Here is a 24,016-nt window from a genome sequence, read left to right as displayed (position 1 = left end):
GAAAACAACTCCATAATGCCATAGTGCATTATGCCATAAGACCAAAGCTGTGCAATATTCTCTATCACTTAGCCACTGCAAATCTAAGCTCTATTTTTTTAAGATGTGTAATGTTTTCCACTCCCAGCTGAAAAGAAATGTTAATTTAATCATTGGGCCAACTGAACAGCAGACTTTAAAAAGAAATAAACATCAGATTTTTGGGGGGAGGAGATTCTGACAATTTGGCTGTAATTTTCTAAATATTCTTTTGCATGGTGCCAGGCAGAAGTATAGCTGGAAAAATACTAAAAGAAACTGATTTTTCTTAATAAATACTTTTATTTCAATCCAGTTAAGAAGCATCACAGCTGTCTGAAATGTGCACTTTGGTTCAGTAAAAATAAAACATTTTCATATATTCTATTTCAAAATGTTGAAATTATTGGATTATCTCAATGAGAATAACTGTTTAACTCCATATCAGCATGGGTTTATGAGAAATCGCTCCTGTCAAACCAATCTAATCAGTTTTTATGAAGAGGTAAGCTATAGACTGGACCACGGTGAGTCATTGGACGTGGTATATCTCGATTTTTCCAAAGCGTTTGATACCGTGCCGCACAAGAGGTTGGTACACAAAATGAGAATGCTTGGTCTGGGGGAAAATGTGTGTAAATGGGTTAGTAACTGGCTTAGTGATAGAAAGCAGAGGGTGGTTATAAATGGTATAGTCTCTAACTGGGTCGCTGTGACCAGTGGGGTACCGCAGGGGTCAGTATTGGGACCTGTTCTCTTCAACATATTCATTAATGATCTGGTAGAAGGTTTGCACAGTAAAATATCGATATTTGCAGATGATACAAAACTATGTAAAGCAGTTAATACAAGAGAAGATAGTATTCTGCTACAGATGGATCTGGATAAGTTGAAAACTTGGGCTGAAAGGTGGCAGATGAGGTTTAACAATGATAAATGTAAGGTTATACACATGGGAAGAGGGAATCAATATCACCATTACACACTGAACGGGAAACCACTGGGTAAATCTGACAGGGAGAAGGACTTGGGGATCCTAGTTAATGATAAACTTACCTGGAGCAGCCAGTGCCAGGCAGCAGCTGCCAAGGCAAACAGGATCATGGGGTGCATTAAAAGAGGTCTGGATACACATGATGAGAGCATTATACTGCCTCTGTACAAATCCCTAGTTAGACCGCACATGGAGTACTGTGTCCAGTTTTGGGCACCGGTGCTCAGGAAGGATATAATGGAACTAGAGAGAGTACAAAGGAGGGCAACAAAATTAATAAAGGGGATGGGAGAACTACAATACCCAGATAGATTAGCGAAATTAGGATTATTTAGTCTAGAAAAAAGACGACTGAGGGGCGATCTAATAACCATGTATAAGTATATAAGGGGACAATACAAATATCTCGCTGAGGATCTGTTTATACCAAGGAAGGTGACGGGCACAAGGGGGCATTCTTTGCGTCTGGAGGAGAGAAGGTTTTTCCACCAACATAGAAGAGGATTCTTTACTGTTAGGGCAGTGAGAATCTGGAATTGCTTGCCTGAGGAGGTGGTGATGGCGAACTCAGTCGAGGGGTTCAAGAGAGGCCTGGATGTCTTCCTGGAGCAGAACAATATTGTATCATACAATTATTAGGTTCTGTAGAAGGACGTAGATCTGGGGATTTATTATGATGGAATATAGGCTGAACTGGATGGACAAATGTCTTTTTTCGGCCTTACTAACTATGTTACTATGTTACTATGTAAATTGAGAATTGATTTATATAAGGGCCCTGTAAAATAGACTCCAGAGTACAGAGGGGCTACAAAGGGTGTCCCTCACTTTGTGCAAGGCAAGGATTTGCCTGGTTACTCAAACTTAAAAACTAGAAAACTAGAAATATGGATCAGCTCATTGCTGTCATAGGACCCAGCACCTAAAAATAAAATAAACTTGTTTTTTTTTTAAATTAGGTCCACACATTAAAAGACTTCTTGAAGTGGCTTTTGGCTGACACTAAGCAATATATGCAAAAATTAGACCGAAATTGTGGTGAAAATTATTCTGTAAAACCCTTAACACCTTTCTGACATTGGATGTAAGACTAAGCTGATGTCAAACTCCCCCTGTTTGCATCAGAGCCCACACCTTTCCAGGTACATGTCAGCTGATATATATAGCTGACATGTGCCCACAACAGCTACGTGTGGAATCACGTACCACCCACTGCTGTTAACTAGTTAAATGCCGCTGTCAATTTCTGACAGCAGCATTTAACTCACGTTTACTGGAAGCACGTTATAAATCTCGCCATGTCGGCATGACAACCAGAAGTCTGAAGCAGGCCTCTATGGTTGTCAATGCCAGATTGCTATGAGCACCACGTGGTAAGAGTAAGTCAGAGTAAGTGAGCACAACGTTTAATTTACCCACATATTTTTGTGGTCTGTAATGACAGTAATGATGTTTATCACTTTCTTCATGCCATTCCTTGAAGGCCAGGTTGATTGCCAATAATTCACGATTGCCAATATCGCAGATTCTTTCAGCAAGTGAAATTTTTTGAAAAAACTAGGCACATAGACTGAGTTGAGTGAGAGTTGGTTTACCTTATACTAACGTAAGTGGAATGACAGCATGCGGGTACCTGCTTGCCAGGGCTGGAACTGTCGAGGCTACATCTCATGTTCCCGCGGCAAGCAATAGTGAGTGGGACCTTCCTCCTGTCCTAGGGGGGTGGGAAGATAAAAAGATAAAGTGCATGTAGCAGAGCAGTTTGGCGTGAATGGAGGGCAGTGCAAAGGCAGGCAGTGGCGTGCTCCACCTCCCCTCCCCACTGAGCACCGGCACTGCAACAGGGCCCCACCGTCTACAGAGGGACCACTGTTATGAGAGAAGCTGGGCATCCTGTAGCAGTCCAGAGAGAGAGAGGGACCGCTGTGCTGAGGGGTGCCGTACACTCAGCAGTGGTTCAGAGAAAGACTTGGCGGGAACAGATAGTGCGCAGCAGGGACCAGTGAGTGCTGCAGCCCTGAGCATCTGTACAGCGCAGGCCCGCGCCCAAGCACTGCCACCAGAGACTGTGAGGAGAGACGTGCAGAGTTCCCTTTGGTCACCATGGAGCGAGGTGTGAAATATTCTGGGCTAGTGAGTACTGTGTGCGTGCTGCCAGAGAGAGATCGGGTGCAGCACCCCGCCGGAGAAGCAGGAGGGGGGAACTACCGGGTACCCACACACTAGCATCCAACACCACACCACTCCAGGCCAAGGGATCTGGACCCTATTTAGGGAGGGCCCCATCTCATGTTGGAGGGGGAACTATGTAGAGCTGTAGGTGGAGGAAGTAGATAAGGGAGGAGACCTGGAGGTAGAGTGACAGTTGCAAGTAAAGTGTTATGGAAACGGGAGGAGTTAGTTAGCCAGTGAGTGAGAGGACTGAGAGGAGTATGGAGGTGTCTGAGAGGAGCTCCAGAGAGAAAGGGGTCCTAGGGGCCAGGGAAGTGAAAAATCCACCCGTGGCGCCCGAATCCACGCCGACCGTAGTCGGGTGGCGGGACCAGGTCGTATTGGGGACCGGCCCCAGACTAGTGGAGAAACTGTAGGACTCAGCTAGCAAACCGGAGGCTGTGGTGTCTATATGTGCCATGGCCAAATCTACACATAATCGCTAAAAAGGCAGCCACATAGGGTCAAGGGACCAAGAGGACGTCGCCTGACACAACCTGAAGCTGCTGGCTTGGTACACTGTGTGTAAGCTGCAGGGCAGGAGGGTGAGAGCCAGCGCAGAGATAGATGACCTGGAAAGGTACACATGAAGGGGGTCCCGAAGAAGTGCACCCCAAAGTACCCGAGAGCTGGATGGACCACAGACCCGGAGGACACAGCACCTGACTGGTACAGTAATTGTAACCTGGGGACCGTGAATAAAGTGAGAAAACTGCACCTTGTTGTGTCCTCAGAATTATTTACTGTGTCACCTGCCCAGTACTGCAATAGTATCCATTGTCTATTTTACCCTATATCTTGCCCTGGGCCCCACTCTACCCATGGAGAGCTGAAACATCTTTGCTGCGTCACCATCGGCCCCAGTTGACCTAAGTGTCAGCCTTCCCTTGCTGAACACCACAGGTGGTGTCACAAATCAATCCCATATAACTTTTCTCTTTGCATTTTTATTGCACGCCCATGGCCACAGAGATGGGTCATGGCCCCGTGACTTCCCCAACGAACTGTCCGACTCAGTTCTGAGTACCCCACGGCCCTGGTGGGCATCGCACTCACACTAACGCTGTTCTGCACCAACCTCTGAGTCATCAACCTCCATTATAAAAGGGCACTCTAAGTCAGGCTGGACGAAATGCAGGTTTGATGTGAAGAGTGCTATCAACTCAGTGAAGGCATGGATTGCTTCTGGTTTTCCAGTTACCAGTAAAATTCTTGAAAATCTTGGAAAAATGTTTCAGTTACAATAGTAGTTTGCAAACCCTAGGAAATGTTGCAAAGCCTTCAGAGATCAGGGTTTTTATCCAATCTTTAATAGTTTGGACCTTTTGAGGGGTCCAGTCGGAAAACTTTGGAGGAGAAAATATGCCACAGCAGATTAACTTCCTGATCGAGGAAAACACAAATTTAAAGTTTAGCAAATAGAAAATTGTCTGAGTCTTTGGAGAACAATTTGTAGATGTTAGATTAGTAAAAATCAGGTGAATCAACCAATATGTCATTTAAATAGCCACATATTGACTATTTATTTGTTTGAATATATCAGTAACAACATTTTTATAAAGCTGGGACTTTATTTAGCCTGGAGTGCTGTCTACAGCCCAAGCTATATTCTCCCCTGAAATAAAGCTGTGTGAACTAATAGGATCCCAACAACTGGTTATAAAAATCAGGAATGAGAGTCAGAGGATACTGATTCTTTACAGTAATTTTGTTAAATTCCCAGTAATCCATACATGGTCTGAGTCCACCATCAGCAACAAAAAAGAAATCTGCGCCTACTGGTTATGTGGAAGTTCTAATGAACCGTTTTTGCAGACTGGCTGCTATATAATATTTCACGGCCTGACATTCTGGACCAAAATTAATATTTATTTTACTATTGGGCAGGAGGGAATTTAGTACCAGATCAATGAGACAATCATAAACCCTATACATGGACAATTTTTCAGATTCAGACCCAGAAAATACATCAGCACCATTTATAATTTTGGGGGTAACCGCTGGACAAAGCTTTTGACGAGCTAATGGTAAAAAGACATGCAGCACTATGCAAAGTTTTAGGCAGGTTTTGGAAAAATGTTGCAAAATACGAATGCTGTAAACATATAAGTACAAAATTTATTTTTTAGCAATTATCAAAATGTAAAGTGAATGAACATACAGCAGTAGTATGAAAAGTTTTACGCAGGTTTGGAAAAAATGCTGCAACGTATGAATGCTGCAAAAATATAATTGATAATTGTTTACTTTTATTATATCAAAATGCAAAGGGAATGACTAAAAGAGACATTCATATAAAATCAGTATTTGGTGTGTCCATCCTTTTTTCTTTGCCTTCAAAACAATAATAACGCATCAATGCACCAAGGTTCGCGAGCATACAGTTTTTGAAGGAATTTGATATGGTGGTTGTTCGAAATATCTTGGAGAATTAATCACAGATCTTTTGTGGCTGGAGTCTTCTACAAATCCTTCTGTTTCTTCTTTTCAAATGATGTAATTTATCAAACTGTTTTACGGGTCTTGGTAAAAACGATGGAAATTGGGCATTATGGTACCTCTGAGCACCATGGTATGCCAGCAACCCAAGGCCAAAAGTGTAATGCAATAATCATGCAGCACAGCACAGATATGCAGTATACAATATTTCCAAGACAATAACAGTCCGTTTTTTAACTGCTGATCAGTCTCCCAGACAACGAAACAGACTCAGATAATAAACATGTAGGCTGCACAACCAAATGTTTACCGCCCTTACATTTTTCATAAGCAAGATTAGAGTTTGATACTCCATGGTATGTAACTTTATATATAATTTAATTTACGCAGTTGAACCTCAGACTGAAATATCTAGCTATAAAGTAAATTAACACCCAGGAGTATGATACTGTGGTTTTCTTTCCAAATTACAATTCATGCTACAGCTGCTTGTCACATTCTCAGTCTTGACTAGTTTTTTATTTATACTATATCTATGTACTCATGGTAAGCTGACATAATATACAGTATTTATTATTAATATACTGTATGTACAAATGTTCTACATTTTTCACTGTTGAGTTTATATAGTGAAAGCAAAAGATACAATATAAACCAAAAAACTATTGCTCAATAAAGCAGATTACAGGTAAAACTAATTATGAATAGCAAAATCTCATATTACTTTAGTTATCTCTGATTTTATGATTTGATCTGCACGTCCCTTTCCTTGTATAGGTCTTTTGAAATTATTATAGGTTTGATTAATTGTGTTTTTTAATTTCCATTTAAAGGGACTTTTGCTTTAGCTGGCATGATTGAAAGGAACCTTTTAGATGATTCATGCTGCCCAAACATACGGACGTGTATGTCTTTTGTCTCCCTTTGCTGAAACTTCCCCTGTACCAGCACAATCGCAATTTATGAATATGTCCTTTTGAAAGAATTGATGGACTTTTAGCATCAAAGGATCGGATGAGTGCTGCTTTTCATTTCTTTTTTTTTAAGGCAATGGTCACACTATCAATATTTGGTCAGTATTTGTAAGCTAAAACCAGAAGTGGCACAAAATGCAGAAGTGGTTCATGAGTTTCTGTAATACTTTTTCTCTAATTTTTTCTCACCTGATTTTGGCTTATAAATACTGATTTAAAATCATGACCAAGTATAGTGTGACCGTATCCATAAATTATATCTTCTCTGAAATGACTAAGCCTTTCAGAGAAAAATATAAAATATTCCTGCAGTCATGCAGCCAGATACTGTTTTATGCTACATGCGGTTTGGGTAGTATTAGATGATGAGTTACCTTTAACCCCTTCCCGACATACGCAGTACATGTACAGAGCCGCGATCGGCGTGAGAGCTGACAACCTGCAGCAACGCCCATGATCAGTGCCAACACCAATCGCGGGCTTTTAACCCCTCTGATGCCACTATCAATACCGACATCGAGGAGACCACACAGGGAGTGGGCTCCCTGTTTGATTCCATCAGCAGAATGCGATTGCCATAGTGACCCCCAGCTACAATATGGACATATGGTCCTACAGGGAAGGTGGCTTATCAGTGCCTGCTAAGAACAAGACCTGACCTGCCTCCTTCCCTGTCTGTCAGATGCTATACGAATGCTATAATCGAATTGACCTGATGAATAAACCTGCCTTATCAATTTTACCACAAGCAGATCTATATTAAAAAAAAAAAAAAAACAAAGAACAATTCCTGAATAGCCAGTTTTTGTTCATTCTACCTCCCAAAAATCATAATAGAAAGCGATAAAAAAAATCATGTGCTCGAAAAAGGCACCAATAAAAAGTCAACTCATCCCACAAAAAGCAAGCCCTCACATGACTCTGTGGACCAAAATATGGAAAAATTATACCTGTCTAAATATGGTAAAGTAAAAACTCATTTTTTGCAATAAAAAGCATGTTTTAGTGTGTGGAAGCAGCCAAACATAAATATGGTATTGCTGTAATTTCACTGACCCGAAGAATAAAGTTGTCTAATCACTTATACAGCACGAGAAATGGCGTAAAAAATAAATAAAGTTAATTCTTAACCTGTGATTTATTTTATCATTCTGCCTCCCAAAGATCGCAGTAAGGTTATTTATCCTGCATTTATCCTGCACTTTACTCTGAGCGCTTACACCGGGGTTTCCATGTAAATCTCTGAAATACGTGATTCAGAAGGAACCCCTGGTGGAAGATTCCCTATGTGAGGCAGATGGAGTCACTGTGGACACCATAGGACTTGTGATCTGGCGGTGTTCGTCTTTTTAGGCAAGTGTTAAAGAGAAGTCGACCACAGTTTTGTGCACTTCTGAAAAGAAGGACACCACTGAACTAAGGCCAGATGGAGTCCAGAGTAACTCTTCTGCCTCATTCTAGTGAATGGATCCCTCAGGGGTTTCATCTGAACCACGTCACTCTGAGATTTAGATGAAAACCCCCAAGTACGTGCTCAGCATAGAGCACCGGATACAGTGATCCCCAATGTTATGTAAAATGTTCCTAACAAAAGCTTCAACTCAATCCACAAAAAAGCTAGTCCCCACTCAGGTCTGTCATCTGTTAATGAAAATATAGGGGCCTTCCGCATTACTTGTACCACAAAGGTGCTGGAAAAGCTAAATGGCTCCTGGCCTCTAAAAGAAATACCACTGCTTGTTTCTGGAAAACACCCATGGAGTGAAAATCATCACTACACCTGCAGATAAATTCCCAAAGAAGTATAATTTCCAAAATGGGGTCACTTGAGGGGGGATTCTGCTTTTCTAGTACTAAGGGACTCTGTATATGGAGTCCGCAAACTATTCTAGGAAAATCTGCACTCCAGGAAGCAAATAGTGCTCCATCCCTCCTGAGTATCACCATGTGGCTAAGCAGTACTGTACAGCCGCATATGGGGTATTTTAACATTCAGAAGATGTGAGACAAAAAATTTTGGCAGACATTTTTACCCATTTCCCAGTAAGAAAATGTAAAATTTGAGGCTAACATACTATCTTGGTGTTAAAAATATAAATTACTTTTTCTTCACTACCCAGTGGTATAAAATTCTGTGACACACCTGTGGTGTCAATTTAATCACTGCACCCCTAAATGAATTCATTGAGAGGTTTATTTTGTAGAATGTGGTCACTTATGAGTGGTTCTGCTGTTCTGGCACCTAAGGGGATCTGTCAATGTGATATGGTGCCCTCAAACCAGTGCAGCAAAATCTATACTGTAATATGGTGTTCCTTCCCTTCTGTGCCTCAAAAGTAGCTTTTGAACACATATGGAGTATCAGTGAACTCAGGAGAAATTGTACAACAAATGTTGTCTTTGATTTCTTCTGTTACCCTTGTGAAAATACAAAATTTATAGCTAAAAAACATTTTTGTGGGAAAAATGTGATTTTTTTTTCACAGCTCAATGTTATATGTTCTGTGAAGCACCTGGGGATCAAGCTTCTCAATACACATCTAGATAAGTTCCCTGAGGGGTCTAGTTTCAAAAATGTTGTCACTTGTGGGGGGTTCCACTGTTTAGGTGCATAAGTGGCTCTCCAAATGCGACTTAGCATCTGCTAATCACAGTTATGCTCAAAATTTTACATACCCCGGCAGAATTTTTGCTTTCTTATCCTTTTTTCAGAAAATATGAATAACAACAAAACTTTTTCTCCACTCATGGTTAGTGGTTGGGTGAAGCCATTTATTGTCAAACTACTGTGTTTTCTCTTTTTAAAGGGACTCCATTGTACACGCCTGCGCAAGGCAATCTTGCCTTTCGCAGGCGTGTACTATGGAGGACAGAGAATGAACTTCAATCCAATATTGCAGCCAGCATGCATCCAGCGGGTAAGGAAAGGGTGAATCAAACACCCGAAAACCCCGCCCCTATGGCTGAAGATTGTTCCCTCCAAATTCAGATGACAGAGTCCCTTTAAATCATAATGACAATTCAGAACATCCAAATGACCCTGATCAAAAGTTCACATACCCCTTTTCTTAATACCGTACATTGCCCCCTCTAACATCAATGGAATATAGGTGATAGCCCTTGACTCTAATGGCCTTCGGTACCTAGATCCAGCTTGAATGCACTTCCATCGTACTCCTGACTGCACTGTGAGCTTATGGGTCAACCACCAGAAGTCGTGAGTGACATGACAGGGATGCACACAGGATATGGTGCGTCACTCTATACTTATCTGGAAACTCTGCTCGACTATACTAAACTGCACACCCATTAGATGGGGAAACATCTATAATGTCCGGCACCCCCCTCCGGAAACACCCACTAAGGAAATGTTCATGAAATGCGCATCAGGACAGAAGTAGGCACGACAGATCCTGCTGCCCTCTGCACCTTACTAATTCTATCCATCGACTAGAAGTAATGCAAGCTTATATTTACAATTTGCAATTTAATGCTTCTTTCCCAGTACTGCTGTTGTAATAGCCAGTTGGCTTACACACAAGGGGAATTTTTTCATAATCCACATGTACAGTACTTGCACTTTAATTATACACCTACAGTACAGACCAAAAGTGTGGACACACCTTCTTATTTAAAATTTTTTCTGTATTTTCATGACTATGAAAATTGTACATTAACACTGAAAAAATCAAAACTATTAACACATGTGGAATTATATACTTAACAAAATAGTGTGAAACAACTGAAATGATGTCTTATATTCTAGGTTCCTCAAAGTAGCCACCTTTTGCTTTGTTGACTGCTTTGCACACTCTTGGCATTCTCTTGATGAGCTTCAAGAGGTAGTCACCGGGAATGGTTTTCACTTCACAGGTGTGCCCTGTCAGGTTTAATAAGTGGGATTTCTTGCCTTATCAATGGGGTTGAGACCATCAGTTGTGTTGTGCAGAAGTCTGGTGGGTACACAGCTGATAGTCCTACTGAACAGACTGTAAATACAAATTCTATGTTAAGAAAAAAGCAGCTAAATAAAGAAAAACGAGTCGCCATCATTACTTTAAGAAATAAAGGTCAGTCAGTCTGAAAAATTGAGAAAATTTGGAAAGTGTCCCCAAGTGCAGTGGCAAAAACCATCAAGCGCCACAAAGAAACTGGCTCACATGAGAACCACCCCAGGAAAGGAAGACCAAGAGTCACCTCTGCTTCTGAGGATAAGTTTATCTGAGTCACCAGCCTCAGAAATCACAGCTTAACAGCAGCTCAGATTAGAGACCAAGTCAATGCCACACAGAGTTCTAGTAGCAGACACATCTCTACAACAACTGTTAAGAGGAGACTTTGTGTAGCAGGCCTTCATGGTAAAATAGCTGCTAGGAAACCACTGCTAAGGACAGGCAGCAAGTAGAAGAGACTTGTTTGGGCTAAAAAACTCAAGGAATGGACATTAGACCAGTGGAAATCTGTGCTTTGGTCTGATGAGTCCAAATTTGAGATCTTTGGTTCCAACCACCGTGCCTTTGTGTGACGTAGAAAAGGTAAACAGGTGGACTCTACATGCCTGGTTCCCACCGTGAAGCATGGAGGAGGAGGTGTGATGGTGTGGGGGTGCTTTGCTGGTGACACTGTTGGGGATTTATTCAAAATTGAAGGCATACTGAACCAGCATGGCTACCACAGCATCTTGCAGCGGCATGCTATTCCATCCGGTTTGCGTTTAGTTGGACCATCATTTATTATTCAACAGGACAATGACCCCAACACACATCTATAGGCTGTGTAAGGGCTATTTGACCAAGAAGGAGAGTGATGGGGTGCTACGCCAGATGACCTGGCCTCCACAGTCACCAGACCTGAACCCAATGGAGATGGTAGGGGTGAGCTGGACCGCAGAGTGAAGGCAAAAGGGCCAACAGGTGCTGAGCATCTCTGGCAACTCCTCTAAGATTGTTGGAAGACCATTCCCGGTAACTACCTCTTGAAGCTCATCAAGAGAATGTCAAGAGTGTGCAAAGCAGTCATCAAAGCAAAAGGTGGCTACATTGAAGAACCTAGAACATAAGACATATTTTCAGTTGTTTCACACTTTTTTGTTAAGTATATAATTCCACATGTGCTAATTCATGGTTTTGATTTTTTCAGTGTGAATGTACAATTTACATAGTTATGAAAATACAGAAAAACCTTTAGATGAGAAGGTGTGTCCAAACTTTTGGTCTGTACTGTATATATACACTGCTCAAAAAAATAAAGGGAACACTTAACTGTTTGACAATCAATTTCACATGCTGTTGAGCAAATGGAATAGACAACAGATGGAAATTATTGGAAATTATTTAGACACACTCAATAAAGGAGTGGTTCTGCAGGTGGGGAACACAGACCACATCTCAGAACCAATGCTTTGTGGCTGATGTTTTGGTCACTTTTAAATGTTGGTTGTGCTTTCACCCTCGTGGTAGCATGAGACGGACTCTACAACCCACACAAGTGCCTCAGGTAGTGCAACTCATCCAGGATGGCACATCAATGCGAGCTGTGGCAAGAAGGTTTGCTGTGCCTGTCATCGTAGTGTCCAGAGGCAGGAGACAGGCCAGTAGACCAGGAGATGTGGAGGGGGAATAGAAGGGCAACAACCCAGCAGAAGGACCGCTGACTCAGCCTTTGTGCAAGGAGGAAGGGGAGGAGCACTGCCAGAGCCCTGCAAAATGACCTCCAGCAGGCCACAAATGTGCATGTGTCTGTACAAACGGTTAGAAACCAACTCAATGAGGATGATCTGAGTGCCCGACGTCCACAGCATGCAGGACGCTTGGCATTTGCCACAGAGCACCAGGATTGGCAAATTCGCCACTTGTGCCCAGTGCTCTTCACAGATGACAGCAGGTGCACACTGAGCACATGTGACAGAGTCTGGAGACACTGTTGAGAGTGATCTGCTGCCTGCAACATCCTTCAGCATGACCGGTTTGGCAGTGGGTCAGTAATTTTGTTGGGTGGCATCTCTTTGGAGGGCCGCACAGCCCTCCATGTGCTCGCCAGAGGTAGCCTGACTGCCATTAGATACCGAGATGAGATCCTCAGACCCCTTATGAAACCATATGCTGGTGCTGCTGGCCCTGGGTTCCTCCTAATGCAGGACAATGCCAGACCTCATGTAGCTGGAGGGTGTCTGCAGTTCCTGCAAGATGAAGGCATTGAAGCTATGTACTAGCCCGCCCATTTCCCAGACCTGAATCAGATTGAACACATCTGGGACATCATGTCTCGCACCATCCTCCAACGTCACGTTGCACCACAGGTTATTGTTAAATCACTGAGTCAGGAAGGACCAGAGTGTGGCGGTGGAAGACGAGGTGGTGGATGATGAAGACACCAACTCAGTCTAGGAATCTGGCATGCAGAGCAAGGCCAGCAGCGCTGAGGGATCGGCAGCACCAAAACAGGCAGGAAGAGGCAGTGGGGTGACCAAAGGAAAAAATGTGGCCTACTGTTCTGCAGAGCACCGACACTTTGAAATTTCTCCGTCAAAGAGTTAGGCGTTCCCTAGTCTGGGACTTTTAAAGAGTTCAGAGACAAAAAATGACTATTTGCAACCTGTATCATGCTAAGATCAGCATGAGCCTGACCACTAAGAGCCTAATCACCACCAGCCTGATCAGGCACATGTCATCTAAGCACCAACAGTCTTGGTAAACAATTAGCACCAGTGGGTGACACCACTGCCTGTTCACCTGTGTAAGGTGCTTACCAATCTCCTGCACTGCACTTGTCCTTACACATTCTGAGGCACCATCATTAGGCACTTAACAATCCTTATCCCAGCACAGCATTCAGATGTCCCTACTATAGTCCTTGGAATGAAGGGGAATGTTTACAGCAAACCACCCATACACCCAAAGGCTAAATAGACACATTTCCAGGCTGCTTGAGGTCGTTTAGGCTTGTTGACCAGGAGGATTTCCCCAGCCACCACTTTTTCTCCATGTGTGGCTTCCTTGCCTTGACCAGCACGTGCCTTTACCAATGTCGTTACTGGGATTGTCCACTTAATGATTGACACGTGGAAAAGCACTTGTGGCCAGAGATGCTACGTTTCCCTGTGTCAATCCTTGCATGCAAGGCATTTAAAGTCTCCTCGTACTGGCATGCTAGACCTGGCAATCACTTTCCACAAGGAGAAACTTTACCCATTAGATCTAACTCTTAGCCTCTCACCCAGCCAAATCGTGTCCACAAATTGACATTATGACTTGGCTTATATACTATGTCATATTTGAAGGCTCGGTAAAGGGTCAATAAAGACTTGTTATGACTGTTACTTCCAATAGGTGGCACTAGAGTTCAAGTCCTATTCCTCTCTTAAAAGACAATTTGCTTGTTTAAATTTCCCAGTCAAAACACTAGGGAGAAAGTAGTGCAAAAAGTGTCTTATCTGACATACAGTTGTAGTGATATATCAGATTGTACTAACCTGTACATATCTGTGATCATTTCCTGAAGAAGAACTGTGTGACATTTGGAAATATGTTGAATAAAATCCACAAGTTTGAATAAACCCCTGAGAATTGATATCTTTCATACACAGCAGCATGGGAGGTACATTTCCCTGATGACACACTGGATGAACATTGTGAAGGTTGGAGTTGAGTCCAACCCTGGCCCAGCACATGTGCTCCCAATGATGATGATTGCTGACCCTACTCCTCTCAGGGTTTCCTTCACCTCATACATCAGTTCCTGCACACCCTCCTGCTCCTCCTCATCCTCCATCTCTGATGTGTTATCTCAAAGCACTTGGTTTACATCAACCGGAACTGTCTGCTTTCCTGGAATCACGAAGACCCAAACCCAGGCTGCAGCCTTCACCACTAGGATTCTTACGGATTGTAGACAGGACAGCCAGGATACAACAAATAGTGTGTGAAATTGTCCCCTTTCCCAGATTAGTAACATCAGCCCCCAGCTGTAGGCTTTGCCTCTGTTGGTTATCAAAATTACGAGGTAGTCCACGCCATTTTTTTCTATAAATTTTTTATTTTACACGCGATTTACACAGCCGATGCTGAATACAACTCCCATCATTGTCATCTGGTCGAGCTGATCTCAGGGTGATCAGGAGACAATAATGAGAGCTGCCTTCAGCCACCGGCACCTGGGAACCCCATGAACTGTACAGCTTGTTCCCATGCTGATGATACACGGATGTCAGCATTGTGCACATCTGCGGCACGCATTTTGTCATGCTGCGCAAAAACAACTGATATGTCTGCAAGTTTTTCACACTGTGTGAAAACTCTGACATGTGCGCACCACCATTGAGTACAATTGGTCCATATTTGCAACCCTTAAAAAACAGACGCGTGAAGGGGGCCTAACCTGCTTTCCATTATCCTGTAGACAGTAAATTCACAAGTACAGGGCCCCTTTCATTTCAGTATCAGTATGTTATTGTTAGTTTCTTGACTGTAATGTATATTTGCATTTTGTATATACCCCTTATCATGTACAGCACCATGGAATCAATGCTGCTCTAAAAATAAAACTAAATAATAATAATGATAATACAATTCATGTTAATATTTCTATTGCAGATCCTGAGGTGGGAGGGATTACTACTTTGCAGCAGGTGATTTTATAGGTGGAGAAAATTAGAGCTTGTGGTATGTAATATGTATTTTATTTTGTAGCATCTAGAGATGAGCAAACCTTTCAAAGTTCGGTTTGGTTCGGATTCACCAAGCGGACCGTCATCTTTCGATCTCTCTGCCAAATGGTCCGACGAACATACCCGAACTCCATTAGATTCAATGGGAAGCAAAACCAAATGCATAGACAACACCTTAAGGGGTGACAAAAAGATTCCCAAACAGTTAATATTAGGGGCAGACACCAGGAAAAGTATCATCAATTGACCCACAGTAGAAATGTGAAAATGGCACAGCATGGACCATGCATGAGGTACTGTATCAGTGCCTGGTCCAGCATTTACAGCTTGGAACTGAAGTTATTATGAGGACCTGGTGGTTAAGGGAGCGGTGTAAGCCTTCTTAGCTGGGAGACTCCACACCTCATGCAACACCTCCAATTTTTATTTATTCCTGTCACACTCAGATGGCACAAACATCAGTTTTATAGACTACTATTGATAGAAAAATGTAATCAGCTTATTAGCAGTGCATGATGTTTCTACAAGCATAAATCAGCTGCTGGCATCGGAACAAGAAGCTGCAAGGGAGCACAGGAAGGTAAGTATAATGGTTTTTTTTTTTATGTTTTTCTGAAGGGGGCCATGCATACCAGGATGGGGATGGGGGACAATCATATAAGGATGGGGCCATACATACCAGGATGGAGTTGAGGTACCTGCATAGGATAGGGATGAGGGGGCCATGCTTACCAGGATGGGGAGGAGGGTCAATCATACCAGCATAAGGATGGGGCCACGCACGCCAGGACAAAGTTGGGGGCCCTGCATACCAGGATAGAGATGAAGGGGCCATGCATACCAGGATGGGGATGAGGGTCAATCCATGCATACCAGGATAGGGATGAGAGGGCCATGCATACCAGGATGGGGAAGAGGGGGCAATGCATATCAGAATAGGGATGCGGTGGCCATGCATACCAGGATTGGGAAGAGGAGGTCATAAATACCAGGTAGGGGATGAGGGAGCCATGCATAACAGGATGGGGATGAGGGTGCCATGCGCACAATGATGCATATGAGGGTAGGGATGAGAGGATCATGCATACCAGGATAGGGATGATGGGGCAATGTATAACAGGATAGGGATGAGGAGGCCATGCGTACCATGATGGGGATGAGGGGACCATATATTCCAGGGTAGGGTATATGAAGTAGAGAATTGACCACATTTTTTGCTTCAATTTTTTTTCTAATTTCCGCCTCTAAAGCATAGGTGTGTCTTATGGTCCAGTGCATCTTATAGTCCAAAAAATTAAGTAAAGACAAAAGCATTAGTGGAAATGCGATCATTTACCTATCAATGAATTTTGCTGATTTTGAGAAAAAATGCTCTGGAAACCGAACACGAATCCAAATGTGCTAAGTTTGAGATTGGCAAATGTTTTCAGAACAAGTTTGCTCATATCTAGTGATGATATCTAAAAGTGCAAAAGTTCATCCATTCTTCCTTGGATAATTATTATAGTTCTGTGAGATTCATTGTTCATCTTATATATACAGCTATTTTGAGGTCTAGACACAGAATTTCAATGAAGTTCAGATCAGAGGACTTTGAGGGCCACTGTAAAACCTTCAGCTTGCACCTTTTGAGGCAGTTTACTCTGGATTTTGACATGTGATTCGGATCATTATACATTTATTGAACCCGTCTTCTTTTCAACTTCAGCATTTTCCCAGATATTGTTATGTTTGCATCAAGAATTTGTTGAAATTTTCTTTGAATCAATTTGTCCCTCTACCCATGAAATGTTCCCTGTGCCATTGGCTGCACACAACCCCAACCCTCATGCTTAATGGTTGTCGATATGTTCTTTTCCTGAAATTCTGAACTCTTTTTCCTCCACACACACCTTTGATCATTGTGTCCAAAAAGTTAACTTTTAACCTCATGTTTCCAAAATGCATCATGCTTGTTTAGATGTTCTTTTGCATACTTCTTACCTTGAATTTTATGGTTAGGACAAAGGAGAGGTTTTCTGATGACTCTTCCATGAAGGCCATATTTGTGCAATTTTTCTACTATTCAGAGACAATTTACCACAACTCCAAAAGTTGTCTGCAAAATCTTTCTGAGGGTCTTTTGCAGTCAAGCGGAGGTTCTGGTTGGACTCTCTAGCAATCCTATGAGTAGCTCTCACTGAAAGTTTGCTTGATTTTAGACCCCAGTCCAGAGCCTCTCACCTAGCCAAATTAGTTCTCATGCTTCGCACTGACGAGGGCCAACAGCCCGAAACACCGTGTCTGTGAATTGAGATACCGATTTGGCTTTTATCCTAAGTCATATTGCACTACTCGTTAAAGAGTTGATTGTGACTTGTAGGATCGCTACTTCCAACAGGTGGTGCTATAGAGTTTAAGTCCTCTTTTTTTCAGAAGAGGCAATTTGCATATAACTTGATTTTCCAGACATTATATTGACCTTCACTGTTCCTGTTAACTGCCATTTCTTAATTACATTTCGAACTGAGGAAAGGGCAACTTGAAAACACTTTGCTATCTTCATCTAGCCTTCTCCTGCTTTGTGAGCCTCTACAATTTTCATTTTCAGAGTGCAAGGCAGCTGCTTAGAAGAACTCATGGCTGCAGCTTTCTGGCACAAGGGTATGAGAGGCTGGGTCTTAAAAAGCTTGGAAATTTGCATGACCTTGCCATAGGCTAATTAGGTCTGAATTCTTGGCTAAAATTATCCGAGCACACAAATCTCCAAGGGTGCCCAAACTTTTCCATCAGCTACTTTTTCTTTTTGTAATTTTTAAAATGTAAAAAATGTCAATATATACTTATTTTTTTTGCCTAAAATAGAAAAGGAAATGTGTAATCTTTAACTTTAGCCTTTTTAGAGATCATTTCATCTTTAAATTAAATTGTTACCTGTTCACAATAACAGTAATTTTGATCATGGGTGCCCAAACTTTGACATGCCACAGTATGTATACTTTTTTGCTGTCAGAAGTGTAATTTATTGTGATCTTTTGCCACTATATCTTTTCCACTTCAGTGTTCATGCTGGGTTGGGCCCTTTGTTTAAAAAAGCTTGCAATTTAGCCAATAGTAATACAAAATTTATGAACACTAACAATTTTTTTTTTTTTTCTTCTATCCTTCCAGTAGATGGGCATGGCACCAGGAGATGGAACAGGATCCTTGATGCAAACAACTGGCTAAGACGATGGTGCAGACAACAAGGATTTGGATTCCTGGCCCACGGTGTGAATTACTGGTATGATGGACTCCTCGCCAGAGACGGACTACACCTCAACAAACCTGGGAAACACACATTCGCCAGAAGACTCGCTACACTCATCAGGAGGGCGTTAAACTAGAAGAAGGGGGGACGGGAAGAAAAACATTAGACTCGAACAAAGACGACCCAGGAAAACATACTCAGAAGGGAGGTAAGAACATTTCTAAAACAATCCACAGTGAGGACATTGGAACAAAACAAAATCCTCTAAACTGCATGCTCGCAAACGCCAGAAGCCTGACAAACAAGATGGAAGAACTAGAAGCAGAAATATCTACAGGTAACTTTGACATAGTGGGAATAACCGAGACATGGTTAGATGAAAGCTATGACTGGGCAGTTAACTTACAGGGTTACAGTCTGTTTAGAAAGGATCGTAAAAATCGGAGAGGAGGAGGGGTTTGTCTCTATGTAAAGTCTTGTCTAAAGTCCACTTTAAGGGAGGATATTAGCGAAGGGAATGAGGATGTCGAGTCCATATGGGTTGAAATTCATGGAGGGAAAAATGGTAACAAAATTCTCATTGGGGTCTGTTACAAACCCCCAAATATAACAGAAAGCATGGAAAGTCTACTTCTAAAGCAGATAGATGAAGCTGCAACCCATAATGAGGTCCTGGTTATGGGGGACTTTAACTACCCGGATATTAACTGGGAAACAGAAACCTGTGAAACCCATAAAGGCAACAGGTTTCTGCTAATAACCAAGAAAAATTATCTTTCACAATTGGTGCAGAATCCAACCAGAGGAGCAGCACTTTTAGACCTAATACTATCTAATAGACCTGACAGAATAACAAATCTGCAGGTGGTTGGGCATTTAGGAAATAGCGACCACAATATTGTGCAATTTCACCTGTCTTTCACTAGGGGGACTTGTCAGGGAGTCACAAAAACATTGAACTTTAGGAAGGCAAAGTTTGAACAGCTTAGAGATGCCCTTAATCTGGTAGACTGGGACAATATCCTCAGAAATGAGAATACAGATAACAAATGGGAAATGTTTAAGAACATCCTAAATAGGCAGTGTAAGCGGTTTATACCTTGTGGGAATAAAAGGACTAGAAATAGGAAAAACCCAATGTGGCTAAACAAAGAAGTAAGACAGGCAATTAACAGTAAAAAGAAAGCATTTGCACTACTAAAGCAGGATGGCACCATTGAAGCTCTAAAAAACTATAGGGAGAAAAATACTTTATCTAAAAAACTAATTAAAGCTGCCAAAAAGGAAACAGAGAAGCACATTGCTAAGGAGAGTAAAACTAATCCCAAACTGTTCTTCAACTATATCAATAGTAAAAGAATAAAAACTGAAAATGTAGGCCCCTTAAAAAATAGTGAGGAAAGAATGGTTGTAGATGACGAGGAAAAAGCTAACATATTAAACACCTTCTTCTCCACGGTATTCACGGTGGAAAATGAAATGCTAGGTGAAATCCCAAGAAACAATGAAAACCCTATATTAAGGGTCACCAATCTAACCCAAGAAGAGGTGCGAAACCGGCTAAATAAGATTAAAATAGATAAATCTCCGGGTCCGGATGGCATACACCCACGAGTACTAAGAGAACTAAGTAATGTAATAGATAAACCATTATTTCTTATTTTTAGTGACTCTATAGCGACAGGGTCTGTTCCGCAGGACTGGCGCATAGCAAATGTGGTGCCAATATTCAAAAAGGGCTCTAAAAGTGAACCTGGAAATTATAGGCCAGTAAGTCTAACCTCTATTGTTGGTAAAATATTTGAAGGGTTTCTGAGGGATGTTATTCTGGATTATCTCAATGAGAATAACTGTTTAACTCCATATCAGCATGGGTTTATGAGAAATCGCTCCTGTCAAACCAATCTAATCAGTTTTTATGAAGAGGTAAGCTATAGACTGGACCACGGTGAGTCATTGGACGTGGTATATCTCGATTTTTCCAAAGCGTTTGATACCGTGCCGCACAAGAGGTTGGTACACAAAATGAGAATGCTTGGTCTGGGGGAAAATGTGTGTAAATGGGTTAGTAACTGGCTTAGTGATAGAAAGCAGAGGGTGGTTATAAATGGTATAGTCTCTAACTGGGTCACTGTGACCAGTGGGGTACCGCAGGGGTCAGTATTGGGACCTGTTCTCTTCAACATATTCATTAATGATCTGGTAGAAGGTTTACACAGTAAAATATCGATATTTGCAGATGATACAAAACTATGTAAAGCAGTTAATACAAGAGAAGATAGTATTCTGCTACAGATGGATCTGGATAAGTTGGAAACTTGGGCTGAAAGGTGGCAGATGAGGTTTAACAATGATAAATGTAAGGTTATACACATGGGAAGAGGGAATCAATATCACCATTACACACTGAACGGGAAACCACTGGGTAAATCTGACAGGGAGAAGGACTTGGGGATCCTAGTTAATGATAAACTTACCTGGAGCAGCCAGTGCCAGGCAGCAGCTGCCAAGGCAAACAGGATCATGGGGTGCATTAAAAGAGGTCTGGATACACATGATGAGAGCATTATACTGCCTCTGTACAAATCCCTAGTTAGACCGCACATGGAGTACTGTGTCCAGTTTTGGGCACCGGTGCTCAGGAAGGATACAATGGAACTAGAGAGAGTACAAAGGAGGGCAACAAAATTAATAAAGGGGATGGGAGAACTACAATACCCAGATAGATTAGCGAAATTAGGATTATTTAGTCTAGAAAAAAGACGACTGAGGGGCGATCTAATAACCATGTATAAGTATATAAGGGGACAATACAAATATCTCGCTGAGGATCTGTTTATACCAAGGAAGGTGACGGGCACAAGGGGGCATTCTTTGCGTCTGGAGGAGAGAAGGTTTTTCCACCAACATAGAAGAGGATTCTTTACTGTTAGGGCAGTGAGAATCTGGAATTGCTTGCCTGAGGAGGTGGTGATGGCGAACTCAGTCGAGGGGTTCAAGAGAGGCCTGGATGTCTTCCTGGAGCAGAACAATATTGTATCATACAATTATTAGGTTCTGTAGAAGGACGTAGATCTGGGTATTTATTATGATGGAATATAGGCTGAACTGGATGGACAAATGTCTTTTTTCGGCCTTACTAACTATGTTACTATGTTACTATGTTACTATGTAATTGTAATTTTATTGTCAAAGTAACTTGCATACATATCTTCCTCAATCTGGTCTTTGCTGCCATTTCATTGGGCACACATTTGTATTAGAAGGCATAAATAACTAAAAACAAAAGCCCCCTATCTTTTTACTGTAGTTCGAAAATCCATTGAAAGTATACCGTATTACCTTGAAATGGTTGGTTCCTATAGCAGCATTATTATAAAAACCACAGGATGTCCTTGAACATATTATGCATTCTATGAATTTCAGGATAGGCACACATTTTGTAACCTTTCTAATGGCAGATTACTTGAAAAATAATTACAATTGATTGAAGAATATACTTGACAGAAGGAACACACACAGAAGAAGGATTAGTTTTCCATAAACATTGAATATATTAATAAAAAGAGCAATCTCCATCAAGTCAACCAAATGAATGTTCAGTGTTACAACAGAAGTTTCATTAGTTTAAATAGGATACGAGAATAATTAAAACAATATCTTATTAGAACTAATATTTAGTATGGTTCACAATTTGTCATATTAATGAGAGAATTTGTCAGTAATGAACTAAATGTGACTTTGTATAGAGTTTTTCATTTATTGATTTATATATTTTAATAAGCACTTTCACTCATTAAAAGCAATAATCCATTTTTACTATATCAGAACATAGTGAAGTAATAACATTATGTGAATTTTAGATTTTAAAATAAATGAAAGAAATGTATTTTTCTCAGACAGAGAGCAATAATTTTAATAATGTGCACATTACTGCAATATTCATATTAAAAAGATTTCCAAGGAATATTTTTTTATTATAGAGTTGGAACCGTAGGACGAACAAACATACTAAAACTCATCGTCCCCAAGTACAACGCTGCCTTTCTGTCACCGTTGACAGGCTCCAATGGTGACATAACAAGTGGGGTGCGCATGAATGCTATACACAATCACAGAGCTTTGTTGTTCTGCTGATATAGATTACACAAACCACTGTACTCAGAAATTGGCTTGACCATCACTTTTACAATTTATAATAGTCTCTATACCATTATCAACAAACCCTCCTCGTTCAATGTCAGCATCCTTGAGCCACCATCAACACTGTGGTGCTGTCTTAGATCATCTTATCACTGAGCCCAGAGTGATGTTCAAAGCTTGCGAATAGTAAACTACCAATACAATAGTTCATGAGAATAGAAATACAGATGAATACAGACTTCAGACGAGTCCTCCGTATGAATTCAGACCCAAGGCAAAAATCGCTATTTTAGTTAAGAAGAAAAAAATTCAATGAGACACCTACTTTTTAGTGATGGACAATTTGATTCAATGCAAACTGAATTCATGTTGAATTACAGGAAATTTACTGGACCGGACAAATTCAAATAATGTGTGATTAGCATCACATGAATTTCTAAAAATTCCCGCTGCTATTTCACAGAACACAAAAAATTGCATCACCCAGAGAAGGCTCACATGAATTTAAGAGGTAGGGGTGGTGGACAAGCTTCCCAATAATTCCTAGCAGCTATAACATCACATAGTTAAACACAACTATTACATAGTATAACACAGACTATCCTAGCCTGTATAAAAGCTGGAGCAGGGAATAGACTGCAATAAATAAATTGGGATGGATCTGTTTAGAGAGAAGATGTCACGGCTTAGCAAAAGAAATAGAAAAAGCAAAATAACCTCTGAATTTACTGTACTGTATGTGACAATACAGTTACCATCTGTTTACACAAAGCCACACCTCAACTTTTTCAAAGCAGCTTAAGTTATCAGCATTAATTATGAACATCACATCTGGAAATAAACACACTTACTCAAACTGGCATGCTATCAATGAGGTAATTAAGGTATGTGCACACGTTCAGGAATTGATGTGTGAGGCATAATAGCTAGTAGCTGTATCCCTCTAATCAACCAAAAAATTCTGGCGTAATAAAGGCACTTCCAATTAAACAAATCCTACAAAGACCACGGAAGTACTGCCATAGTAGAAGGTTAAAATGTCATTTTATTACATATATGCGTACACTACAAAAATCAAACAATAAAGAAGGGGGGGGGAAAGCAACACAAAATAGCCGCAATACCAAAATATAATGCACTCCAAAGTGCTAAAAGGATGTTTAGATGATATACATCCTATGCTACACTTACTCACTCCAATAGTCACAGTGTAAGTTCCAAAAATGAATATAAATTGTAATAATAAATAGTATATAGTCATAATAAATATTATGTCATATACCCAAATGAAACAAAACACTGAGCTGCAACCCTATATCATGACACCCCACTATAGTACTACA

Source organism: Ranitomeya imitator, chromosome 4 (assembly GCF_032444005.1).
Source record: "Ranitomeya imitator isolate aRanImi1 chromosome 4, aRanImi1.pri, whole genome shotgun sequence".
In the NCBI taxonomy this organism is placed as follows: Eukaryota; Metazoa; Chordata; class Amphibia; order Anura; family Dendrobatidae; genus Ranitomeya; species Ranitomeya imitator.
The sequence above is the reverse complement of the archived record's forward strand: the minus strand, read 5'-3'. Positions refer to the sequence as shown.